Below are 25,353 nucleotides of genomic sequence, written 5' to 3'. Positions count from 1 at the left end.
AGTCAACATGATCTCAGCCTCAAGCTCAAAGAAAGCTTCGAATTACACCTTTGCTATTGATTTAAGTAAAAAAGACTCCACTTCTGTGTGAATTTTTTTTGGGAAGGGGGGGAATGTTGTGTTCCCTTTGGCTTTCCTCATTTTAAATTTTTTATTCGGACTAGAGGTCCCAAGCGATGGAAGAGGTTCAAGGCTTATGTGAATTTCAAACAGAACTTAATTCAGGGATTTTTCAGAAATATCCTTCCTGTGAGTTGCATGAATACTAGAAGAATAGAAGAAGAAGAAGAAGAAGAAGAAGAAGAAGAAGAAGAAGAAGGAGGAGGAGGAGGAGGAGGAGGAGGAGGAGGAGGAGGAGGAGGAGGAGGAGGAGGAGGAGGAGGAGGAGGAGGAGAAGAAGAAGAAGAAGAAGAAGAAGAAGAAAAAGAAGAAGAAGAAGAAGATAATAGAAGAAATAAAAAAAGAGAACACCCTGGTGACGGTGCCCTTCTAGACACAATATTATTACCTTATTTAATAACTATCAGCTGTATGCCAGCTGCAGACTTTTCCACACTAAAGCCACCCTCACTTTTACATGTAACATTTCATGACTTCCGTACTTTTACTGGGCCCTCTGCATTGGGTATGAAAAAGATTTTCCCAAAGTGCAATTCCTTCTATTAAAGAAATAAAGTTTATAATTGCTTAATTTTTATTAAATGGTATGTTCCAGGCAGAGGGTTCTTTTATCTTGTAACATAAAAAGTGTTGCCTGTGGGGTTTATGTAAGTCTATTTATCCTTCCCCATTCAGCACAATGGTTATCCCCCACTTAATAGTGAAATCCATCTCCCACTTTTGGTAGCCGTAGCATCATTAGGCAGGGGCATAGGTTTTGTTTAATAATTTGTTACCAGCACATCAGAAACTGTTCTATCCCTCCAGGAAAAAGAACTGTCTGTGAAAAGTTAGGCATTCTAAGAGACTTTTGGCATCTAAGCATTACCTGTCAACAGCAACAGCACAATGTTTGTGACCTTGCAGGAAAATCAGCCATCTATAATAGGCTGTGCATCAGCCATACAACACACATAAAACTTTTGGGAGATGCAATTATATGTATGAGGGAATTAGTTCTCATTCTTCCTAGGTTGTGTAACTCTGGCTAAAACTGTAACTAAGGGAGGTTGCACGTGTGCTGCTTCATAACCAGAAAACCCAGAGAAATAAGATAGAAGCAATCAGGTGCTGATTCTGTGGTTGTAAGATCATCCTTTTCCCCAGCTCACTGCATGGTTGAACATATGGATGTTAAAAAATTAACTCCCCCCCACCCTTTTTATTTTTTGAATGTAGGAATAGTAAGAGGTCAAATCATAAGGTCAGATTTGCCATCGCATTACTTCAGCCCTTTTTCGGTCTGATGGCATCCTGCCATAAAAGAGGGGAGGGAGGAGTAAGGAGATATAGGGAGGGGGGATGACAGGATGACAGGAATCAGGGGTGCCAGCCCGGAGCAGAGCCTGGCAGATCCAAGGACGTAAGCATGAGAATGGAATGCAAGCACCTACCAAAGAATGCAAACGCCCCCCCAAACTTTGAAACTGTTACCAGAACACTTAGTTTGAATACCATTGGACATTTATGAAAGTGGTTATGATGCTGGGTTTGTTGGTTGGAAAGTTGACAGCCCAACTTCAAGACCCAAGCCCTGCGCGATGGGGTTCTCACTCACTCGGTTCCTGCCAACCTATCAGTTCAAAAGAATGCAAATGCAAGTAGATTAATAGGTACCATTTTGGTGGGAAGGTTACAGTACTTCATGACACGATGCTTACCACATGACAATGGAAATGCCTTCAGACAGTGCTGGCTCAATGATTAAAGCAACATTAGTAGTCGTAGCTCTATAGTCGGCACAACTAGCTGAGTAAAATCAGGGGATATTACTTTTCTTTACTGTTCTTTACCTTTACACATTCCTACTTAGAGAAATCTTCCTCTACTACATAATTCCTCTTCTCCTTCTCTGCCCTTTCCTCTCATTCTCAACCTTGCTGTGCATAGTAAGACCGTCTGTCCCCTATTCCAGGCTTTCCTTTTCTCCCAAATGATTACACGGAAGAGAAAACTGTTCATGATAATGTAGTGGCCTCTTCTCACAGATACTCTGCAGGAACAGCTTTCCATGAGGCAGGACTCTGCCCCATCAATTGCAGTATTCTCTGGAAAAGGTAGAACCTACTGGGGTAGTGAGACAGATTCTTGCATAGGGGCAGATGGAGATGGAAAGAATTTGGGAAAGGGAAAGAAAAAGGGGTTTAAGGTACTTCATCAAATCAATCAAATCTCAATCCTGTATAGAATAGAATAGAATAGAATAGAATAGAATAGAATTGTTATTGGCCAAATGTGATTGGACACACAAGGAATTTGTCTTTGGTGCATATGCTCTCAGCGTACATAAAAATCAGAAAATAATCAATATCAATATAAATCGTAAGGATACAAGCAACAAAGTTAAAATCATGCAGTCATAAGTGGCAGGAGATGGGTGATAGGAACGATGAGAAGACTAATAGTAATAGTAATGCAACCTTAGTGAATAGTTTGACAGTGGTGAGGGAATTATTTGTTTAGCGGAGTGATGGCATTCAGGAAAAAAAATGTTCTTGTGTCTAGTTGTCTTGGTGTACAGTGCTCTATAGCATCATTTTGAGGGTAGGAGTTGAAACAATTTATGTCCAGGATACGAGGGGTCTGTCTAGTTCTCTTTCATCCATGTTGCCCTCACTCAACTCAACCACTGAGGTAGACATCAAGCAGACTGTGGGGCATCTAGGACAGTGGCAAAAGGATGTCACTGGATTTGGTAGATGTACTGTCTCAACATCTGCAAGCAAGAGGAAGGCATATTTGGTCAGAATTACCATTACAGATAAGTGAGATAGGAATATCAGCAAGCAGGTACAGACCTGCAAATTTCACATTTCTCCTTCCTCCTCCCATAAATCTAATGCAAAACAGGACTGTGCCAAACAACAATTTACACAATTTGTTCTGGCTGAATGTTATTTCTCTAACATTTCTCTAACTTTATGTAGCTATTAGCATTTTTAAAAATCCATGCTGAAGATTTCTTGCTATATAAAAATCTTTCCCTAAGTCTAGAATGAAAAACTCCTCTGTATTGTACTGAGGAAACTCCCTGGCCAAGTCCCCTTGAAAGGCAAGAGCCCATCGGCACTAAACAGACCACATGATCCAGCTGGTGTGGACCAGGTTCCCTCACATGGAATTGAAACACAAACATGGAAAGAGAACACCAAAACAGAGAATCCTGGCATAAGAGGTCACCTATTCCTACTTAATGATTTTTGCTTTCTTCCTCTTTGTCTGTCCATATTGTACTATGTTCACTCCATTTTTTGTTTCTCTGCATGACAGCCAAAACAGTTGTGGGAGGTTTGGGATTTCTGGAGAATCTGTATTGAGGATCTACTGCTTGGGCTTCTGTGAGACAAGAAGACTCCATGCCAACAGAATTCTGTCAGACATACAATCTGGCTGGGAATAGGGATAAAATAGAGATTGGATCAGAGCTGCTAACAAAGTCATTGGATCAGAGGTGGGTTTCTACTGGTTCAGGCTAGTTCAGCCAAACTGCTAGTGGCTTTGCGGCCTGGGTTGCTGGAACCAACAGCAACCCAGGGCTGCCACACCCCTGAACCAGTTCTCCTACGGGGCAGCCATCTTGATTTTCAGTTCTGCACATGTACAGAACAATTGTAATTGCACAAATTAAGTTTTATTTCTTTTTTTAACATTTTGTGCATGCCCAGACCTATTTTTATGCAAATATGCATGGACGCAGAGTGCACATCTGGCATGCACGTGAGCAAACTTTTTGCATGCACCGAACCAGCAGTAATGCTGGGAGCAAGAGCCGAGGTGGCGCAGTGGTTAGAATGCAGTACTGCAGGCCACTTCAGCTGACTACTATCTGCAGTTCGGCGGTTCAAATCTCACCGACTCAAGGTTGACTCAGCCTTCCATCCTTCCGAGGTGGGTGAAATGAGGACCCAGACTGTGGGGGTAATATGCTGACTCTGTAAACCGCTTAGAGAGGGCTGAAAGCCCTATGAAGCAGTATATAAGTCTAACTGCTATTGCTACCCCTGTATGGGATGACCAGCAAGGCAGACTACATACATGTGGTGTCAGAGAATTATGAGTTGTGGTGGTGCAGTGGTTAGAATGTAATACTACAGGCTACTTCTGCTGACTGCTGGCTGCCAGCAATTTGGCAGTTCAAATCGCACCAGACTCAAGCTTGACTCAGCCTTCCATCCTTCCAAGGTCAGTAAAACAAGGACACAGATTGTTGGGGACAATATACTGACTCTGTAAACCGCTTACAGAGGGCTGAAAAGCACCATGAAGTGCTTTAGATATAAATCTAAATGCTATTACTATGTTATTGTTATTATACCTCCTCAACCCCTAGAGCTGAAAATGCCATCCACATATCTTCCTAAAACCTCCACGATTGACTCTAAGGAAACTAATCAAGGAGAGAAGCAGCCTGGAATTAAGGAGAAACTTCCTAACAGTGAGAACAGTTAACCAGTGGAACAGCTAGCCTTCAGAAATTGTGGGTGCTTCATTACTGGAGGTTTCAAAGAAGAGACTGGATAGTCACTTGTATGAAATGGTACAGGGCTGTGATGGTGAACCTATGGCATGAGTGGCACCAGAACCCTCTCTGTGGGCACGCATGCCATCACCAGCTGCTCTTCTGGGTTTTGTCGTGTACATGCATGATGGACTGTTATGCATGTGTGTGACAGAACCTGAGAGAGCAGTTGGCTGCCAAGTACATGTGCACCAGCCAGCTGCTCTCTTCCAGGTTCTGGTGCTCCAGCACGCATGTGCTCCAGTTTCAGCACTCGGTGCTGAAAAAGTTAACCATCACTGGTATAGGGTCTCCTGCTTGAGCCCCAGTGCCATTTGGCTTGAGACCTCTAAGGTTCCTTCCAGCTGTATTCTGATTGATTTCTTTATTCATTGACTGGATATTTTAGTGCAAATTTAGTTCATCCTGAACATCTATACTACAGGCCACCTAACCAAGCAGAGGAAGTAGATGAACTTTTTGCTAGTCAGCTAACTAAGGTATGTAGGAAGCACACCACAATAATAGTTGGATCCTGGAATCCTAGTGGACAACCATTTAAATATGAGTCAGCAGTGTGCAGCAGCTGCCAAAAAAGCCAACATAGTTCTAGGCTGCATAAACAGAGGGATGGACTCAAGATCACATGAAGTGTTAATACCACTTTATAGTGCCTTGGTAAGGCCACACTTTGAATACTGCATTCAATTTTGGACTCCACGATGTAGAAAAGATGTGGAGACTCTAGAAAGAGTGCAGAGAAGAGCAACAAAGATGATTAGGGGACTGGAGACTAAAACATATGAAGAACGGTTGCAGGAACTGGGTATGTCTAGTTTAATGAAAAGAAGGACTAGGGGAGACATGATAACAGTGTTCCAATATCTCAGGGGTTACCACAAAGAAGAGGGAATCAAACTATTATCCAAGGCACCTGAGTGTAGAACAAGAAGCAATGGGTGGAAACTAATCAAGGAGAGAAGCAACTTAGAACTGAGGAGAAATTTCCTGACAGTGGAACAGTGGAACAGCTTGCCTCCAGAAGTTGTGAATGCCCCAACACTGGAAGTCTTTAAGAAGATGTTGGATAGCCATTTGTCTGAAACAGTATAGGGTTTCCTGCCTAGGCAGGGTGTTGGACTAGAAGACCTCCAAGGTTCCTTCCAACTCTGCTATTGTATTGTATTGTATTGTATTGTATTGTATTGTATTGTATTGTATTGTATCTAGCTTACTTTTCTTAATGGTAGCTTATTTACGTCTGAATTTCTTTTAAAATTTACTTCTGAGTTTTTGATCCTTGAAGTCAGTGGTATCACAAGAGTGGGTACAGAATTATAAAAAGTAATGTGGTATTGTGATGTAATCCTTCCTTTTCTACATGCATTATGATGTCATATAATATAGTAGGTTTCAATTAATGTCAAAGCAATATTTACTGCCTTGATGCTCTCTCTCAGGACATCTTTGTAAAATGACCTGGCCAAAAGTAAGAAATGCCAGAAGTTGCAATTTAGTTCCAGCCTTGCAAATTATAGCAGCCTTGGGGGGGGGGGGATTTTGTACAACATTTTGATCAGAAGTAAAACTAATTGAATTCAATAAAATTAACTTGTAAGCAAAAGTGTAGGGTTGCAAACTTAGTGACTATATTTAGTGCTTGCAGATTTCTTCCCAACCCGGTTTCTGTTTTTGAAGTTTTTTTTAAAAAACAAATTGCTTGCTTATTTCTCAGCCCCACATTGCAATAAAAGTTACTCTTAATTCTTCTAAGCTACTTGCCAGCCTGAAATCTAAAGCTTTAAAGTTAGCACAGTTGGTAGCAATATTGAGATCACTGAAGTGGATATAAGCATCTGTCCCAGCAAGTAAAAATTATTCCGTTCTTCTTTCCCTCCAGGACAGCCTGTTTACAAGATAAAGCTTAAATGGCAAGTGTTGTCTTCTGGGACACTGAGGGCCATGCCATCATTATCTCACAATGAAAAGAAGCCCTTCACACTCTTTTTCTCATAAAGAAATAGGACAGAGGTGGGAAGCAGAACTCAAAATATGAATGGAGTGCTATTACTGTTGCTCTGTCCATAGATTTTAGTGAGCCTATTATTGGGGCTCAATTGAGACTGGGGTTTATGTCTTACTGAGGTCATTTTATAATTGTTCCTTTGATGAATATGGTAAAGATCTGAGGTACTGTATAATAAAGGCAGAAGCTATGAAAGTGAAGTTTGAGGGAGGATAAATGGCAAAGATCAACTTTTATTGAGGAAGGGAAACCACTAATAATTTTGTAGTAGGATGTGAAGAAGACTATTAAGGGTCTTTGTTGAAGTAGGAAAAAAATGTGGGAACTGAGTTGAGTTCATTAAAATTGCCTGAGTCAGTTTTTTCAGATTTATTTTTTTTATTTTTTTATTTTTTTGTGAGCTGATGGATGGAATTTTGTTAGCACTATTTGTCAATAATTACATCTTTAAGAAATGGTACTATAACTTCTCTTCTGGTGGCCTCTCTTTTGATTGTTTTAGTTTTTCCCCAAAACACTAGGAGCTCTCCAATAACTCTAGCCTTTGCATTACTGTATGTATCCCAAAGATTTCAGCATTAGTTTCGTTAGCTATGTTTTTAGCCAGCAGTCTACTTTTAGTTCATGTAGGAGGGAATTATTTGTTCTCTTGTGGACAAAGATATTCTCAATACTTTTCTCTGGTACCAGAGTTCAGAGGAATCTTTTTGTTCAGGCCTTCTGATGGTTCAGCTTTTACAGCCGTATGCGGTAACTCCTATAACATATACCTTTGTTGTTCATGTGAGGTCTCTGCACTTTAATATTTCGTCTAGATCTATCGTAGTTTTTCTCCCAAGTAGAAAATGTCTCATTATCTCATGACTGCAGCCGGCACCTGGGTGAATTTTAGATCCTAGCAAGATAGCCTGTTCTTACTTCAGCTTCTTTTCCTCCTATTTCTACAGGGTTGGCATGGCCTGTTTATGTAATTGCAGCCCCCTAGGAGCAAAAAAAAGGCCATGGGGGGAGCTGCATCCCTCGTGGCCCATTTTCGGTCTAGTAGGCCTCCTTGCACTTATCTGGGAGCCAAAAGCGGGCACGTGGGAACTCCTGGAAGGGGCAGGACAGGAAGGGGAGGGGCCAAATAGCAATTTAACAATCTGTTCGCCTGAACCGTCCTGAACTGGTTGAATCCCACCACTGATTTTAGCATTTTCTAATAGTGAGCAGCAGATTAAAATTAGATACTTTCTTCTTTCACCTTCATCATTCCTTAAGTCTTCCTCAGATATCATAGTAATCCAAGGTTATTGATATTTCTCCCAGCATTTTAAAATAAAATTTAAACTCATTTGTTTAATTAGATTTAGATTCCTCCTTTCATTCTAGCAGCATACAGTACATATTCTTCTATTTTTTCCTTTTGAGCTAGGTTGGGGCGCAGAGAAGCTAGCCCAAAATCATCTAGTGAGCTTCTCTGGCTGAGGGATGACTAGATCTTAGACTTCCTTGTGATGGTCCAGCCTCTTCACCATTCCCCCATATGGGTTTTTTAAAAACAAATTTCTGTTTCTTTTTGTGCACCTTTTGTATAAAACCTGTGTGGAAAGTTAAGATATCACCTCTTTAAAGTAGGCCAGATCAGGAAACAGCACAAAGCCCCAGGAATGCTACTTTAGTGTTGAAGGGTGTTGTTCTGACCTAGGCTTTGTGTTTTTGGGAACTCTTACTCATTCCGATAAAACCCCTTTTATTTAGTTTAAAGTGAATTCCTCTCCAGCCAACAGTCTTTCAAGAGATTTCAAAACTACAGACCTTTATCAGGCTTGGAGAGCTGCCAGTCTTCAAAACGCCACTCTGTAGCAGACAATACTTGGCAAGAAGTCAGGACCAAATCTTCACCCTAATGAATTGAATTAATTGTCTCCTGCAAACTCCACTCCCCTTTCGCTCCTCTTTAATCCCTATGGGAGGGGCCTTTCACCATCCACCTGTGGTTTTACTCCTGAGTCAATCCTTGTTCCTTAGCTATTCCCTTCTCCTGGCAGCTCTGTGCATGCGCACACTGGGAACAGACTCCAGCTGTTTTTCTGCCCCACTGATGTCAGACTCCCAAGGCAGCTGATAAGTGTCAGATGGCCATGACCCCATCTCTGCCTCCAACACAGAGCACTCGTCAGAGCGTTCCCCAGACTCCAGGACTGGCCCATGTTTCTCCCCAACCTCCTCACTGTCTGAGTCTGCCACCAGCTCTGCTGGCCGCTGGCAGGCCACAACAGGTGTCATAACAGAATCTTTAAATCCTGACGCAGCTTCTTTCTGATCCTGCTTATGCCAAAGAAACTCAAGGCATGGTTCTCCCAGGATTCAGATATCTCATGTCGCATAGTTTTTTCAAGATTATCTGTGCATATCTCTACATAAATAAAGTAGCAATACATAACATTTGTGCAGTCCTTTCTCCTTTTGTGGACCATTTAGGTGATCCATATTCTCTTTGGACTGTTTTTCTCTTGATTGTGGTGCACATTCTTCATTACGTAGATGTGATGCCTAGTACACTCATTTTTACAGGGCTAGTCAAATATTTTATGGATTATATAATCAGAAGCCTTAGAATAAAGAGGGGGAAAAAACCAAGCTAGTCCTTTGCCTTTTCCATTATACACTAGCTATTAGTAATATAATTTTGTTTCTCCTATATCTGCTGAATCCAGTGTCTATATCTGGCATTTTTTGTTTCAAGTATCGTTAAAGTTTGGACTGCAAAATCTTCACCATTGTCGTATTAGCACTGAAATAATTATTCAGCAGTTTGAGTGTTCTTTAGTTGTTTTTCAGTATTAGCCATATACATTTATCTTTTCTACTCCCCTGACTACTGTTAGATTTTTCATGTCTGCATACAAACCACATGTGGTACTTCTACTGTGTCATCTTGTATGATTTTAAGCACTTTTTGCTGTTATTTGATCAATTCCTGCAGCTTCGTTAGCAGGATTTCCTAGGGTCCATTTAATTCACTTTCCAGGATGTCTGGCTCTAGTTCATTGATCAAACTTTTATACATATCATCAGTTTGAGAGCTTGTTTCCCCAGTTCTACTGTAGATAGTATTTGCACCAGCTCTTCCTTCATCTTCTTTCTCCAGTAGATATTTGCATAAAAGTTTCGAACAAAAAGGATTTCTTGTATAATAAATGTCTTTCCGTTCAATTGTGATCTTCCATTTCTTTGCTTTGCCTATCGAGATCTGGTTCTCCTCTTACTCTTTTCAGGAACTCTGCATTTAATTGGGCAACCATCCTGTATCCGTTGACTTTTCCTTTCTATTTCTACCTTTGTGAGCCATTCTCAAGGTGCCAATCACCAGCCGCTGGCTTTCTATAGTTTCTTGCATCCCAGGATATTTTCTTTGCTTCATTTTTAATGATGTCACACATCTCAGGCCAGAGTTCTTCAGGCTGTCTATTTATCAGCTCTAATCCATTAAATCTATTATTTATTTTCCTCACCTAATATAGAGGGTTGCTGAGGTTGTATTTTGTTGTTCCTGCAATTTTGTTAGTTTAACATGTAATTTTGCAAGAAAAGTTTTGTGATATGGGTGGCAATCAGGTCTAGGTTTTTTTTATTTTTTTTTACCATTTTTGCTTGCAGAGTACATAAGCTAAAAAAAAATCTGGTTATTTCCATTTGGTGATAACCATGTACTTAGCCATGTTTTAATTTGCTATAATTTTAAAATAAATATTGAATTTTCCTGGCAAAATCTATTAGCCTCTCTCCTCCTTTGTTTTTTTTTTTAAATCAAATATTGCAGATAATATTTTACTCCCAACTCCCAGCAGTCCAACCTCCTATAATTAGCCCGATAACCATTAGAGTTGTTATGTTTACAAGGTGTTGCAAACCACCATAGAACTATTGAGCTTCAACTACTCTGCATTTGTGGTTGAAATAAATCACTGTAATGTTGATTGGTTGTTAATTCAAATTGAGTTCATTCTATCATTTTTGAATTCTAGTCAGTTTGATACCTTTTTGTTAATAATGATGGCTGTTTTATTTCTACTCTGATTTTTTTTTTTGACTACAGTAAAAAGATCTGATGCTTCTCTGATGGGAAGTGTCTCATTATGATCCTCTTTAGTTCACTGAAAGATGCCAGAGCTTTTGATGTTACTGAGTCCAATCTTTTATTTATTGCAATGGTAAGGTTTATGTTTTGGTTGCGATGATCATTAGCTGCATGGATATTTTAAAAGAGAACGAGTGAGTCCTGGGGAACTTTATGTCAGTTCTAATGAAGTTTGTTTTTTGTTTGTTTCTGTCTGGGCCAATAAATTTCTCCAAGTTATTTAAAATTAGATTGAGTGTGGTTCCCTGTGGTGTGATTGTATTGGATGCCTTGCAGTTGAATATGGTAGTGATGTAGCACTATACATTTTTATCCCCTGTTTAACTCAGACCTTATATTACTTTAGTTTTCAGCATTCTTTTATTGATGGAATTCTCTGCTCATTTAGTGAAAATGCATAGGATTGGTTCCAGAGTAGAAAGAATTTGTAAAAAAAAAAGAAAAAAAAGATCAGGATCATGTGTAGCCAGTTTTGCCAAGATCAGACCGTTTTGAAAATTACTCCAAAATAACCCTCCCCGTGGCATAACAATGGGGACTGGCAATGTTGTCCATATTTAAAAGCAAACTCTTCCCCATCATCATAGCCTTCTTTTCCTTGTTCTATGCATTAATATGTACAGTACATGTAAAATATAATCAGTGTAAAATAGCAGATTGCAAGTGACTAGCTGATGCTAAACAATGTTAAGTGGCAATTGTTCTTCTATTTTGCTATTATTGCATCCTTCATAAATCATGAATTATCCAATGCTGATGGGGGAAATCTTTTTTTTTTAAACTATAATTTCTATCCTTTACACGTATGTTAAATTTTTAGGCTGCAACATTAAAACTCTGGGTGCCATATAGTATACACAATATAAAATAAAACAATTGTAACGGAATGTAAGAGGAATGTGATGGATCAGTGGTTAAAGACACTGAGTTTATCAGCTGGAAAGCTGACAGCCCAGGTTTGAGACCCAAGCACCACACAATGGGATGAACTCCCACTTAGCACTTTGAAAACATGTACATGTGAGTACATATATAGGGGTCACTTCAGTGGGAAGGTTACAGCATTCCATGTGTCTTGGCATATAGTCATGCTGGCCATATGATCACAGAAGTGTCTTTGGACAACTTCAGACTCTCTTGGCTAAGAAATGGAGGTGAGCATTGTCCCCTAGAGCATAACTGGAAAGGGAAAACCTTACAACCTTGGCAATTTAGTTGTAAACGTTTCATCACCATTGGCAATTTAGTTGTAAATGTTTCATCACCATTCGAGGAGACATCGTCAATGTCTCCAAGGTGGCGCAGTGGTTAAATGCAGCACTGCAGGCTGACTGCTAGATCAGCAGGTCAGCGGTTCAAATCTCACCGGCTCAGGGTTGACTCAGCCTTCCATCCTTCCGAGGTGGGTAAAATGAGGACCCAGATTGTTGGGGGCAATATGCTGACTCTCTGTAAACCGCTTAGAGAGGCCTGAAAGGCCTATGAAGCGGTATATAAGTCTACTGCTATTGCTATTGCTATTGCTTTGAATTGTGCTCATCTGTCAGAACACTGATGTTTAAATACCTTTTTATGTGATGCAAATTAGTGTGGCTATTGTTTGTTCGGCTACTTCTGAGACATGATCTGAATTTGGACTGTTTGATTGGCATGCTGTTGTTACTGAGGCATAATCTTTGGTTTTAAGTACCATCTCTGTGTTGTAAATTAGTGTTGGAACATGTCTCAGTAACCAGCCATTCAAACAGTCCGAAATCAGACCACGACTCAGAAGTAGCTGAACAAACAACATCCACATTAATTTGCATCACATAAAAAGACCAATGCTCTGATAGATGAGTACCATTACAAGCGCACTGACAATGTCTCCTCAAATGAAACGTTTGCAACCAAATTGCTAAGCTCGGAGCTCAGACCAACAGCCCAGCTACCAACCTGAGCTGCTTATATTCCAATACATTTCAGTGTAGATTGTGGTGTAATCTAAAGAAACAAGCCAAAGCAATTGGAGAGATCTAGGCTGTTTTATTAAGCTAGCAAAGAATGAACCCCAGAACCCCAATGCACAGATCTTATATAGCTTACATCCCATTCTAAGGAATAAAGGCTAATTGAATAATTGTTTTTTCCATTACTTAGATGAGACGGCAGAAGGTGTTACCTGTGAAGGCAGGGTTGCCTGCTTGTCAGAAGAAGAGAAATTGTAGCCCATAGACATGAGGTTATCACTTTTTTATTTTTATACATAGGAAAGTTTGAGTAAGCTTATTTTCTTTATCCTTCAATAAATCAGCACAACTGAAGGACTTTTGAGCTACATATCAAAGCCTCTGTTAGACACAGGGAAGAAACAAAGCAATTTAAAAAAAAAAGCATTTTTAAAAAATGTTATTTTAAAAAATCCATTTGATGATCATTTTTAGTTTCGTTTTGCAATTTTCAATGTTCTAAAACATTAATTTTTTTGCATTAACATTAAAGGGTGGTTTTTGCATAGTTTTATAGTCAGGTACTTAGACAGGATTGCTGTGCTAATTCCAAGGAAATTGAGGAGGTGACCATTTCTCCTGCTCTACATCCTTTTTTTGGGGGGTGGGGAGGAGATATTATGTAATTTCATAGATAACAGCTATGCACAACCAACAGTAGGGTAATAATAAGCTGCAAAAGAGTCTTCTACCTTTTGAAGACTAATAAATTACACACTTCTACGGAATCATCCATTCAGGAGCATCAATTGACAGGCGAGAAACAAAATATATTTGGAGGGATCGAATGATAATGAAATGCAAAAGGTGGACATGATAAGTCAATTAAAGATCAATAGGTAAAATAAACATAACTATTCACAACAGTCATAACGTAATTATTTTATGACTGAGAAAATCAGTACTGGGATATGTTGGTTTCTAATCATATCCCAACTGCTTCCTTTCATACAAGTAACAGAGGTGTTTAATCTTGCCAAAATAATTGTATTTCTCTCCTCCCTGGAGCTTTCTGATCAATATAAATCAGGGATGTCCAACCTTGGCAACTTTGAGACTTGTGGACTTCAACTCCCAGAATTCCACAGCCAGCCATGTTGGTATAAACCATCCTAGAAAGAGATGAAAAAAATAGAATAACATTCAGAGGATAAGTAGCATTCTCCCTCCCTCCCCAAGACTTTCAGCACTATTACCACTACAACTCTTGGTATATTTTAAAGAGTAGCATATCCATGTTTTTCTATGAAAAGTCTATTTCCTGAATTGTTGAAGATAGCAATTCTGTTATGTCATATCTGCGGAATTAGACAATGTAACTTCAACCTAATTTGAAATGGGTAGTCAAATGGGTTTCTTCTCCTTAGTTTGATAAGTGGTTCTAAAATGAAGCATTTAAAATTGGGTAGGCTTATTCTGTGTCATACCAAGGTCAAATGTCGATTATGAGTTTATGTGACTTTCTGAAGTGAGAGCCATAGACCCATGCTTATTTTCCAACCACAGCACAAATGGACTCTGTACACTCTTTTGAAATGACATGTTATCATGCCATTGCCTTCATCTAATTGTCAACCCTTGGGAGAGGCTGTCCTATCTAAATGTCATGCATTTATATAACCTTTCTCTTCTCTCAACACAGCCTTTGATATGGAAGTGACCTATGACACTTCCTTGACAATATGGTGAATGTTGCAGTATTGACCACTTTAGAATATGGTAAAAATAAGAGCGGGGGCATTTTAAGCAAGTAATTACACATTAGCTATAAATACTGATAAGGTGAAGAGGATGAAGTGGGGAGGAATAACCTTGACAGTCTTGCAATGTTTCCTCTGAGCCTATAAGTATTTTTGAACACAAGTCTAAGTATTCCTCTGGAAGAGCACTAAACCATTATCCAAGATTAAAGTTGCAGGCATGGACAAGTGTGGGACAGGGACAGTGTATTGAGAGAATTCCTTTTCATTTCCTGCTCCCTGCCATGCCATGCCTGTGATCTGTCACTCAGTCAACTTGACATGGGGCCTAAATTATCTGACTGCAAACTCATCCCTGCCTCACTATCTGTTAAGTAAAGTGATTGGTGATGGTTTTTTGGTAGTGGACCGATGGTGCTTGGATGGAAGGGAAACAAAGCTGGAGGAATCCTTTTTTGTTATTACAACTATGAAAATGGCAGGCTCATTACTAAGTCAGAATAAGTTGGGAAGCATAATTTATTCTGGCATACTTCACTGACTCCAGGACTTTCACATAGTATGGTCGTGAGGAAGAACCCAATGTGTAACTGAAAAAAAAAACCCTTCATGTTTTTGGTTTCTAAGTTCCTGGAATCACCATGCTTTTTTGTATCTAAACTTCTGGAAGAAAAAAAAACCCCATGCATGCATGAAAAATAATTTCTCCTATTAGCAAACTCCTGTGTTAAATGATTTTATTTACCATGGCCCGGCACACAGACCTCTAGTTCACACCCTTTAAGTAAGCTGGGACCTAAGGCTCAAAAATGAGACCACATTTGCTTTTGTTGCTACTTAAAGTAATGGAAGATTATGAAAGCTCAAACAGGACATCTTCTCCTGAGCTTGGTATGTTGTTATTGAATGAAACATTTAACATTTGATAAGTAATCACAAAGTCCAACATTCTAAGCCAAGAAAAAGTGGGGAAGGAGGAGACGGAGAGGGATGTCTACAGAGATTCACAGTCACACAGGTTGTGATTGTTCCAAAGATGCTTTATCCTTTATCCTTTAGCCACCTGGAGTCCTTCGGGATTGGGCGGCGTACAAATTCATTAAACCTTGAATCTTGAATCTTGAATCTTCTGTAGGGCTCTCTTCTCTTACAAAACTTAGGGTGCAATGCCACCTTGGCCCATCCCTCTCATTGATCCTTTAGCCAATATCTCTCTCTATGAAATTACCTTTGTACTTTTCCCATTTCCTCTGCCTGTGTAAAACATGTTGCTTGTAGTTAACTGGTATCAACTCATTGTTTGTGATTAGCTCAGCATCTTATATCAACCTAGCTGCAAAATCTGAAGTGGTTTGGAAATAGGTCAAAGGGAGGGGCTGTTCTTCTACTGAGGCAAAACAAAGCTTCATGCTTTTGAAATTGCTTCTTTGGTAAAGCAGAGCTGAGCCACTGACAAGAGTGAGGTTTTCATGCTTTGGAAACTTATTCAGTAGAAAAATATGAGAGGAAAAGATCTTTGGGGGATAGTTGAAAAAGATAAAATAGGTATGTAAAAGTAAACAGCAAGCAAAATGCTTTGCATTTAAGAAAATACAAAATGTTCCATTTGTGGGGGGGAAAAAAAACCCACCGAAATTTTTAAGCGGAATCTTCCTTTTTAAGCTGGTTACAATGTAACATTTTGTTTTATGCATAGAATCTTGTAACAATAGAGATATTAAAATAGACATACTGTTTTTAGATAATAAATACTGTTTTATGAGATAGAGTTAGGGAGCTGAGATTGAATTACACATGACTGTGTGAGGATTTGTATCCATATACATATTACTTAAATTCACTGATGTACACTAGCTGATTAATTCATACATCACCCTCTCTTCTCTGATATGTAACTGTGTCAATATTAGAAACATAAGATGATTCATAGGTTTGTTAAACTGGGGGTTAATGGTTGATATTCTAAAATGTAACTATTCTAAACAGATGCAGCAACCAAAAAGCACATGATGTTTGCCTTTACGCATGCTTTGAACAAATTTGTCAAAATATACTTTTTTAAAAGATAGAAAGTTGAATATTTTTGGTGCTAATTGAAATATTTTGATACTTTGTCAAAATGTTGATGTTTTTTTAAATTTTTCAAAGCTAGATTCCTCAAGGGGATTTTTTTTCCTTCTTTCCCCACCAGCTCTAGTGTGAATCAAAAAGCCATATGTGTTTCATCAAGAAGCAGCATCAGATTTATGATGTTGGGATGCTGATGAGAGGTGTGAATTCTAGAGTTTTGGAGCGGGTCCATCTAGTTCTACACCAGGGTCCCAATCCTTCAGTAATTGGAATTCTTTTCTTTCCTAGACATTTGGAGATCTGGAACAGTATTTAAAAGTCAGTGGCTTGAATATAGTCAGGCAAGTATTCGGGAAAGGCCTCCACTTATCTTTTTTTTTTTAAGTAACACATATTTTCCTGTGTTTCTTCTCTTGCATTAGAAACACTTTATAAAATAGCAATAGCACTTAGACTTATATGCCACTTCACAGTGCTTTACAGCCCTCTCTAAGCAGTTTACCCACTCAGTATATTGCCCCCAACAATTTGGATCCTCATTTTACCCACCTTGGAAAGATTGGGAAGGCTGAGTCAAGCTTGAGCCTGGTGGGATTTGAACTGCCAAATTGCAGGCAGTCGGCAGAAGTAGCCTGCAGTACTGTGCTCTAACCACTGTGCCACCGTGGCTCAGAAGGTACAGAAACCATCCTTGAATGGATCCATTGGTCAGAAGAAGGTTGTTGTTTATTGATTCCTATGGTTGATCATGCTCTTTCATTGAGGGTGTATAGGTAGTCATCATATAGTGATCACAATTGGTTGTTAAGCAAAGTGGCCACTAAGAAAAATTGCAACTGTGCTTATGATCTTACTTCAGCCTTCCTTTGCTTTATAGACCCGAGAAGGTCATAAATATGAGGATTGCTCATAAAGTTACTTTTTCACCCCTGCTTTAACTCTGAACAGTCACCAAACAGAGCAATTGCTAAATGAGGACTATGTGTATCTGTTCATAAGCTGAATAGGCCTGTGATTTAGCAAACTGGCCCGTATCTGTTCATTTTGCATTGATTTGCATGTAATTTGGACACACAGCTTGCTATATAAAACCTGGGAAACTGGTGGATTATTGTTTCTAGTGGCGATTATTGTTTCTATTGGGAGGGCAATGTGAATGCGAAAATACCTAAGATATTATTCCAGAGAATGAAATGTGGAAGTATACTGGAAATATTATCACTGGCAAAACTGGAATATGATGTAAATTAAATTTACATACAAATTTCGTTCTGTCTGACTACCAGTGCAAATGTCCCTAAAAATCTGCCAAAGGTTTTTGTGAGTTTCTGCTTTTAAGAAAGTATGGTACTTTCTGGGAAGCTTGAATACACAAAGTATGATGTTTAGTCAAAAGCTAATATGTTTTATTGTTTCATAGTGGTAAGCCACCTTGAGTTTCCTCTAGGCATGATGGGTGGCATATAAGTTTAATAATCAAACAAAATATGTTGGTTCTCATTACAGCATAGTAAGTATGAACTGTGAAATTGGCCTTTCCAAAGAATATTTCTGATAATAGGGCTACACAGGACTTTGGATTTTTGTTGTATAGTTAGTCCTCAAATTATAGTCACAATTGAGCCCAAAATTTATGTTGCTAAGTGAGACATTTGTTAGGTGAGTTTTTCCCCAGTTTATGACCTTTCTTGCCACAGTTGTTCAGTGAATCACTGCAGTTGTTAAATTAGTAACATGGTTGTTAAGTGAATCTGGCTTCCCCATTGACTTTGCTTATCAGAGGGCCACAAAAATATGATCACATGTCCCTAGGACACTACAACTGTCATAAATATGAGTCAATTGCCAAGAGTCTAAATTTTGATTACGGGACTATGGGGATGCTCTAATGTTCGTAAGGGTGAAAAATGGTCATAGGTCAACTTTGCTCACTAAATGAATTGTTATAAGTTGAGGACTACCTGTACATGGGGAAGTCATGAGCAAACTGACTTTAACTCATTAAGGTAGCTGTGTCATTTCCTAGCTTCACCTGCATCTTAAGAAAAAAATGCAGCTGCTTTCAGAAATTAGTGACAGGTGCTTTGTAAGCATTCTTCATGCTCCATATCTGCATTTCTTCTTGAAATCCAAAGCTTGGCACAGTTGTATGTAGTAACCAGTGGAGGGTTTCAAAAATTGTTCGAAACCTACTCTGTGGGTGTGGCCTCCTTTGTGGGAATGGCTTGCCACCCATGTGACCGGATGGGAGTGGCTTGCCGCCCATGTGACCGGATATGAAGATGCCGACGACACTTGTCAGAACCGCCTTAAATTACCTCACACACAGCACTGGCATGCATAAGAATATGATGTAAACCTGTTTTTTAAAAGGCATCTTTGGTTTGCATTAAAACAACTTCAACACACGCAATGTTCTGATTGCACCACAAATATAGTAGTCATCCTTACCTTTCACAGAGGCACTGAGTTTTATAAATATGAGCATGATAGTGTAGAATAATCATATCCAAGGACCAGTGGTGGGTTTCAAAATGTTTTGGAACCTCTTCTGTAGGTGTGGCCTGCTTTCCGGGTCCACTGGTGGAACCTCTTCTAACCAGTTCTTTAGATTTGACGAACCAGTTCTACCGAATAGGTGCGAACTGGTAGGAACCCACCTCTGGTAGTAACCCTAGGCAGAGAATGTAGGAAATTATTTTGCCTTCTTATCTCTAATATCAGTAAAATGAATCTTTGAGGTTCACACTTGGTGACAATAATGAAGAAATGGATAAGTTGGCTTTGGAAGCCTTCATGCTCAGAAACTATAGAATTTTAACACTTTCTAACCATCTTGCAGTATCCAAACATTCTTTCCTCTTTTTTGTAATGAATAAAAATGACTTAGTTCTATCCATTGAACTAGTTACCATTCTCTCACCTCACCCCACCTTTACCTCCATTTCCCCATCAAATATAAGCTCCTGTTCCACAACACATCCAGAATTTAGTTTTAAGGTGTGAAGAAAATGTAAGTGCTGCTATACTTGTAGTACAAATGTCATTTTTGATGCACTTTGTCAGCATTTACTGGTCCTTGGTTTCCCTTGGGATTCCTAGGTGATTTATTTTTTTGGGGAAAGGCCTTTGATATAGCATGTAGTGTTCCATCTTCTTTTTCCTTCATAAACAACTATAGATAAAAGAGTACGGTACACTTGCATTTTTTTTCTTAGTTAGGTTTAAAATCTCTCCCACGCACTTTATCATCTATATCTATATCTGGGGTGGAGGGAAGCAAAATGAATTATTGAACAGTCCTGGTAGAATAAAGTTTTTCTTGTTGGCATTAGTGGCAAACCGATGTTGTGTATGGGTGACTGGATTTCTAATTAGAGCCCCTTCTCTCTCTTACCTTTGCAAACTGGAAACTTGAGACTACAACTTTTGGTTAATAATTGTGGGACGTTTGCTGCTGAAAGGGTATAACCAAAAAAGTTCCCCAAGGACCTGAATATGTGCATATTGGATTATTAATTCCAGAGGTGGTATTCAGCAGGTTCTGACCAGTTCTGGAGAACTGGTAGCAGACATTTTGAGTAGTTCAGAGAACTGGTAACTACCACCTCTGACTGGCCCCACTTCCATCTATTCTCTGCCTTCCAAATCCCAGCTCATAGGGATTTTCCCCTGGAGTGGGGTAGGGATGGAGATTTTACAGTATCCTTCCCCTGCCATGCTCACCAAGCCACACCCATCAAAACATACCCACAGAACCGGTAGTAAATTTTTTTTAATCCCACCACTGATTATTTCTCATAAGGATTTAATGTGGCAGAAAATAATTGGAAAGTGTGACTTCTAGCTGACTTGGAAGAGGGTCTGTTTGAACAAGCTTCACCAACATTAGGTTTGCCTTCGAGAGAGGCTCTGAAATTATTGATATCATCTTGTGAAGCAGGGTAAACTGGACTGGGGTTCTAAGTGCTCTTGGCAAACATGCAACATTAGCACATTTGAGATAAGGGCAGTATTAATACTTGAAACAAAATGCCAGTTCTTATTTTACAGATGAAGATCTATATTTTCATGAAAAAAGGAGAAAGGAGAAAGGAGAAGGAGAAGGAGAAGAAGAAGAAGAAGAAGAAGAAGAAGAAGAAGAAGAAGAAGAAGAAGAAGAAGAAGAAGAAGAAGGAGAAGAAGAAGTAGTAGTAGTAGTAGTAGTAGTAGTAGTAGTAGTAGTAGTAGTAGTGCAGGAGGGGAGATCCTGTAATAAAAAGGTGACCCCATTCATTTCTTTTTCTTCCAAATTACTTCCTCCCTCTGTCACCAGCCTCTTCATAGTTCCAAAATATATGCTTTGTATAGAAGCAAATATCAATCTGTTCCCTAAATCAGATGGAAAATGAACTAATTGTTTGAGCCTTTTCTCTCCAAGACCCGAACAACTGCAGAGGTTTTCTGTAGTAATAATGGTTTCCCTCTCCAACCAATTGCCTTGCTTTGGGGCAGCTGCTCAGAGATGCATATGTACATATTGTACAATACAATGGGCTATATGAGGAGACTCTTAATCTTGCCTAATGGAATAAACTTGTTCCTTATTGTCAGGCCTGCTTTGCTATACTTTTTTAGAGGAAGGTCTATGTTTGGGCAGGTGGGAAGCTGTCTCCATTGTTCACGGCTGGAGATGTGAAAATTGGCAGCTCTGGGACCAGGATCTTCACTGTTAAATTTCTTTGCTTCACATTTTTTTCCCCTGAACCAACAGGAAACTCACCTCAAAGTAGTAAATAAATCCTAAAATGAACAAAAACTGCCAATGTTCTTGACATAATAAGGAAGAAAACTTGAAAGAGATTTCTTTTTCTTCCTTGACTAAAATGTTTTCCTCTGTTATGTACTGTTATGTACTGATTGATGTTATGTCCCACTGAGTTCAAGAGAGTCCTGCTGGATCAGGCCAGTTGTTCATTCCACCTAGAACCCAATTCTCAGCAATTGATCATTCTGCCATCAGCATATCCAAACCACCTCAATTTATAAGAAACAATTTAATATTGCTAAATATTAAGCAGTTGAAATACCACTGAATTAATGAATTATTGAATCAGTTACAGCAGTAATCAATGAGAATAATCTTACATCAAGTATATTGAAATTGCCTAAGCTCTCTTGGTCATCTGTAAGCAGAGCCCATAGATGTCTGTCTCCTCCTTTTATTTGTAATACAGGGTGTTCATAAATAGATAGTTTTTAAATATGGTGGTTCTATATAGGTACCGTAGTTTGATTATAGGTCAGTGATAGCTAACCTTTTTCTAAAGGTGTGCCAAAAATGTAAGTGTGCGTGCTATTGCATGCGGACACGTGCCCCCCACCTGTGCATGCATGACACCCCCACCTGCGCATGCACACACAATGCCTGTGTGTGTGTGTGTGTGTGTGTGTGTGTGTGTGTAGTTTTCAGCTCCATGGCTCCAGAGGCTTTCCTGAAGCCTGGGGAGGGTGAAAAACAGGCCCAGTGAGCCAACGGGAAGTTTGTTCCCATACTTCCAGTTGGGCCATTGGACCATTTTTCGCCCTCCCTGGGCCTCAGGAAAGACTCCAAAGCCTGGGGAGGGTGAAAAACGGCCATTGGCCCAACTGAAGTTTGGGAACTAACTTCTGGTTGGCCCATTGGACCTGTTTTTTGCCTTCCCCAGGCTGCGGAGGCTTCCCTGAAGCCTGGGGAGGGTGAAGATGGCCTTTCACGGCCCTCCAGAAAGCTGAAAATCAGCTGGGAGCTGAAGGCTGCCATGCTGGCAAATATGGCTCCACATGCCACCTGTGGCACACGTGCCATATGTTCACCGTCACAGTTATAGGTTGTTATGGCTGCCTCTTTTGCTAAGTCACATCTTTGTCCAATATGATTTGTGTGAAAATAGAAATAAGAAAGTACTTTTTTCCAAGTCAGCCTGGTTTTAACATGTGGATGAAACAAGTGGGAAATGAGCAAACAAAATTTGGTAATCTTCTATATCATGGATTGACTGCATCTCTCCTTCATTCTGAAGGAGCTTTGAATATTTTTAGCATACTCAGTCTTAAGCTTGTGATAAAACTTAATAGAGAACAGGCTAAATTGTTATTGCTTTCTTCTCTATGCTAAACAATCCATTTTTAATCTCCCCTCGCAAGAACAAGCAAATCAAAATTAAGTCAGAAAATAATTAATGTATAAGCCATATGAATGAACAGTGACACGGTGGCTCAGTGACTAAGACACTGAGCTTGTTGATCAGAAAGGTTGGCAGTTCAGCAGTTCGAATCCCTAGCGCCACATAACGGAGTGCGTTCCTTACTTGCCCCAGCTTCTGGCAACCTAACAGTTCGAAAGCAAGTAAAATTGCAAGTAGAAAAGTAGGGATCACCTTTGGTTGGAAGGTAACAGCATTCTATGCACCTTTGGTGTTTAGTCCACATGACCATGGAGACGTCTTTGGACACCGCTGACTCTTCAGCTTTGTAACAGAGATGAGCCTTGCCCTCTAGAGTCGGGGATGACTAGCACATATGTGCAATGGGAAACTTTACCTTTACCAATGAATGAAACCTCCTTGTATCATGGAGGAAGTCTCCTCTGGTTCAATGTTCTGCAGTTGCTTCATTTAGTGAGAGATCAAATTCTAAAAAAAAAAAAAAAGATTTTGACTTTACTCTTCATCTCCTATAGATGCACATATGGTTTCTCCAAACAACGTATTTCCCCCCCCCCAAGTGTAATGAAGAAAATTTGTACGTAAGTCTATGATAAAGATTGAAATGATTGTACCAGGCCTTGTAGCATAACAAAGAGTGACCAGAATATCTTAGAGATCACTTCCTTCCATATGTATCCCTGTTCATGGAATAAGATCATCTGGCAAAATGCTGTTTGGGATGTTGCCACCATCTGTGCTATTCTTTCGCTGAAATTGTACTTTTTCTCCGATGGCACCAAGTGCAGGGAAATCTGCCAGATTCATGTCAACAGAATTCTTGGGCAATTAATAATGTACAAACAAAAACTTGTTCTATTAGACCTTTTGAAATCTAGGAATTCATCCTTTATATAAACAAATGAATGTTAGTGGGTTTGTTCCTCCCTTTGTTTTTCCTCCAGGTTCCTTTGTGACTAGAATATTTTTGTTTACTGATAATAAGAGACACTTACTACTTCAGTTTATTAAACTGCCAGTGAAATTGCCTGCAACACTTCGTATGATTTACAATTCTGACCCTGCCTTTTTCCAGCACAAGTTTGCCTTGAGGTCTACACTGATGCAGGAAATGTAAAGTATGAGCAAGTCTAAGGATTTTTCTTAGAGTTGCTCTTAACTCTAAATTATTTTCTTATTGTTCAAGGAATTGGGTAGTATTAATCTTGGGAAATGATGACAGGGGGTAGATAGTGTACTTCAAATAGTTGAAAGGAGATAGAACCCATTAGCCATAGAAATGGTACCCTCTTCTTTGCTGAATGTGGCTATGTTTTAATTTGGGTTCTTGCACTGAGCAGGAAGTTTGATTTGGTAGTTGAAATGGCCTCTTCCAACTCTGTGATTCTGTACATTTTCTCTCAAACACACATCCAGGTCAGTGGTGGGATTCAACATTTTTTACTACTGGTTCTGTGGGCTTGGCTTGATGAACATGGTGTTGCTTTGTGGGTGTAGCGGGGAAGGATACTGCAAAATCCCTATTCCCTCCCCACCCCACTAACCTTTCCAGCTCTGTTCTCCTGTTCAGGCCAACAAAAAAAGATCAGCTAGGAGGCAGCAGGGGCAGGGCCAGCCTATTTGCTGGTTCTCCGAACTACTCAAAATTTTTGCTACTGGTTCTCCAGAACCTGTCAGAACTGGCTGAATACCACCTCTGATCCAGTTAATGTAATAGGAATGTCTTCTCTATCTTTTTTCTTTTTTTAAAAAAATGCTGCATTTATTCCACTCGGTTTAATGGCTTTTGTCTTTTTTCCTTTAAAATTTGATTTGACCCTCTCTTTTTTTTGTCCCTTCTGGGATTGTCATTACCTAGCGTGAGAGCCCTTGTTCATGACAGTTGTCTCAGATGGCAAGCACTAGGCACTGACGGGTGAACTGAGTTTGCTGAGAAACTCCAGCCTCGTTGGACCCCACTTCCATCTAAACCAGCAGAGCAGAGAAATTGCCTGTTACTTTGCGTCGATTTTTCATGCACTCTTAAAGTGCTTTGTATTGACACGCTGTCAGAAATGGATTGTCACATTAACCCGCTGAGCGAGGCATGGGTTCTTGAGCATGTGTGATTGCACTGATGTTCTCCCAGTCATAGACATAGAAGAAGGGGGCTTTTTCTATAGCTGCTCTCCCTTCTTATATCTCTAATTCTGACTATCTCTTTATTAGTTCTTTACTGGCAATATTTATATAAACCAAGTTTCTTTTGAGCTGAGCTCAATTCCTGGTGACTTCATGGAGAAATCTGTGAAGTTTACTGTAGCATGTAAGTGGCCACACCTGGTGGCCAACCCTTCCAAATATTAACAGGTCTGATTCTGCTTAGCTTTTGAAGATCATTCGGCTACCTGATACAATATTTATTGTATTATATTTACTGTACAATATTTATTAAAAAATATTAATGTGGGGACATATGTTTTGGATACAAGACTCAGGCTCAATTTCTTGCATCTTTAGTAAATGGCAGGAAAGACTTCTGCTTAAAATCTTGGAAAGTCTCTGCCAGTTGTGGTAGACCGGAGCTGGTAACCTGATCTATGGTTAAGGAAGCATCCAGTCTGT

The sequence above is a fragment of the Thamnophis sirtalis genome, unplaced genomic scaffold (genome assembly GCF_051295495.1).
Source record: "Thamnophis sirtalis isolate CommonGarterSnake01/CBP01778 unplaced genomic scaffold, rThaSir2_p1.2 scaffold_3, whole genome shotgun sequence".
In the NCBI taxonomy this organism is placed as follows: Eukaryota; Metazoa; Chordata; class Lepidosauria; order Squamata; family Natricidae; genus Thamnophis; species Thamnophis sirtalis.
The sequence above is the reverse complement of the archived record's forward strand: the minus strand, read 5'-3'. Positions refer to the sequence as shown.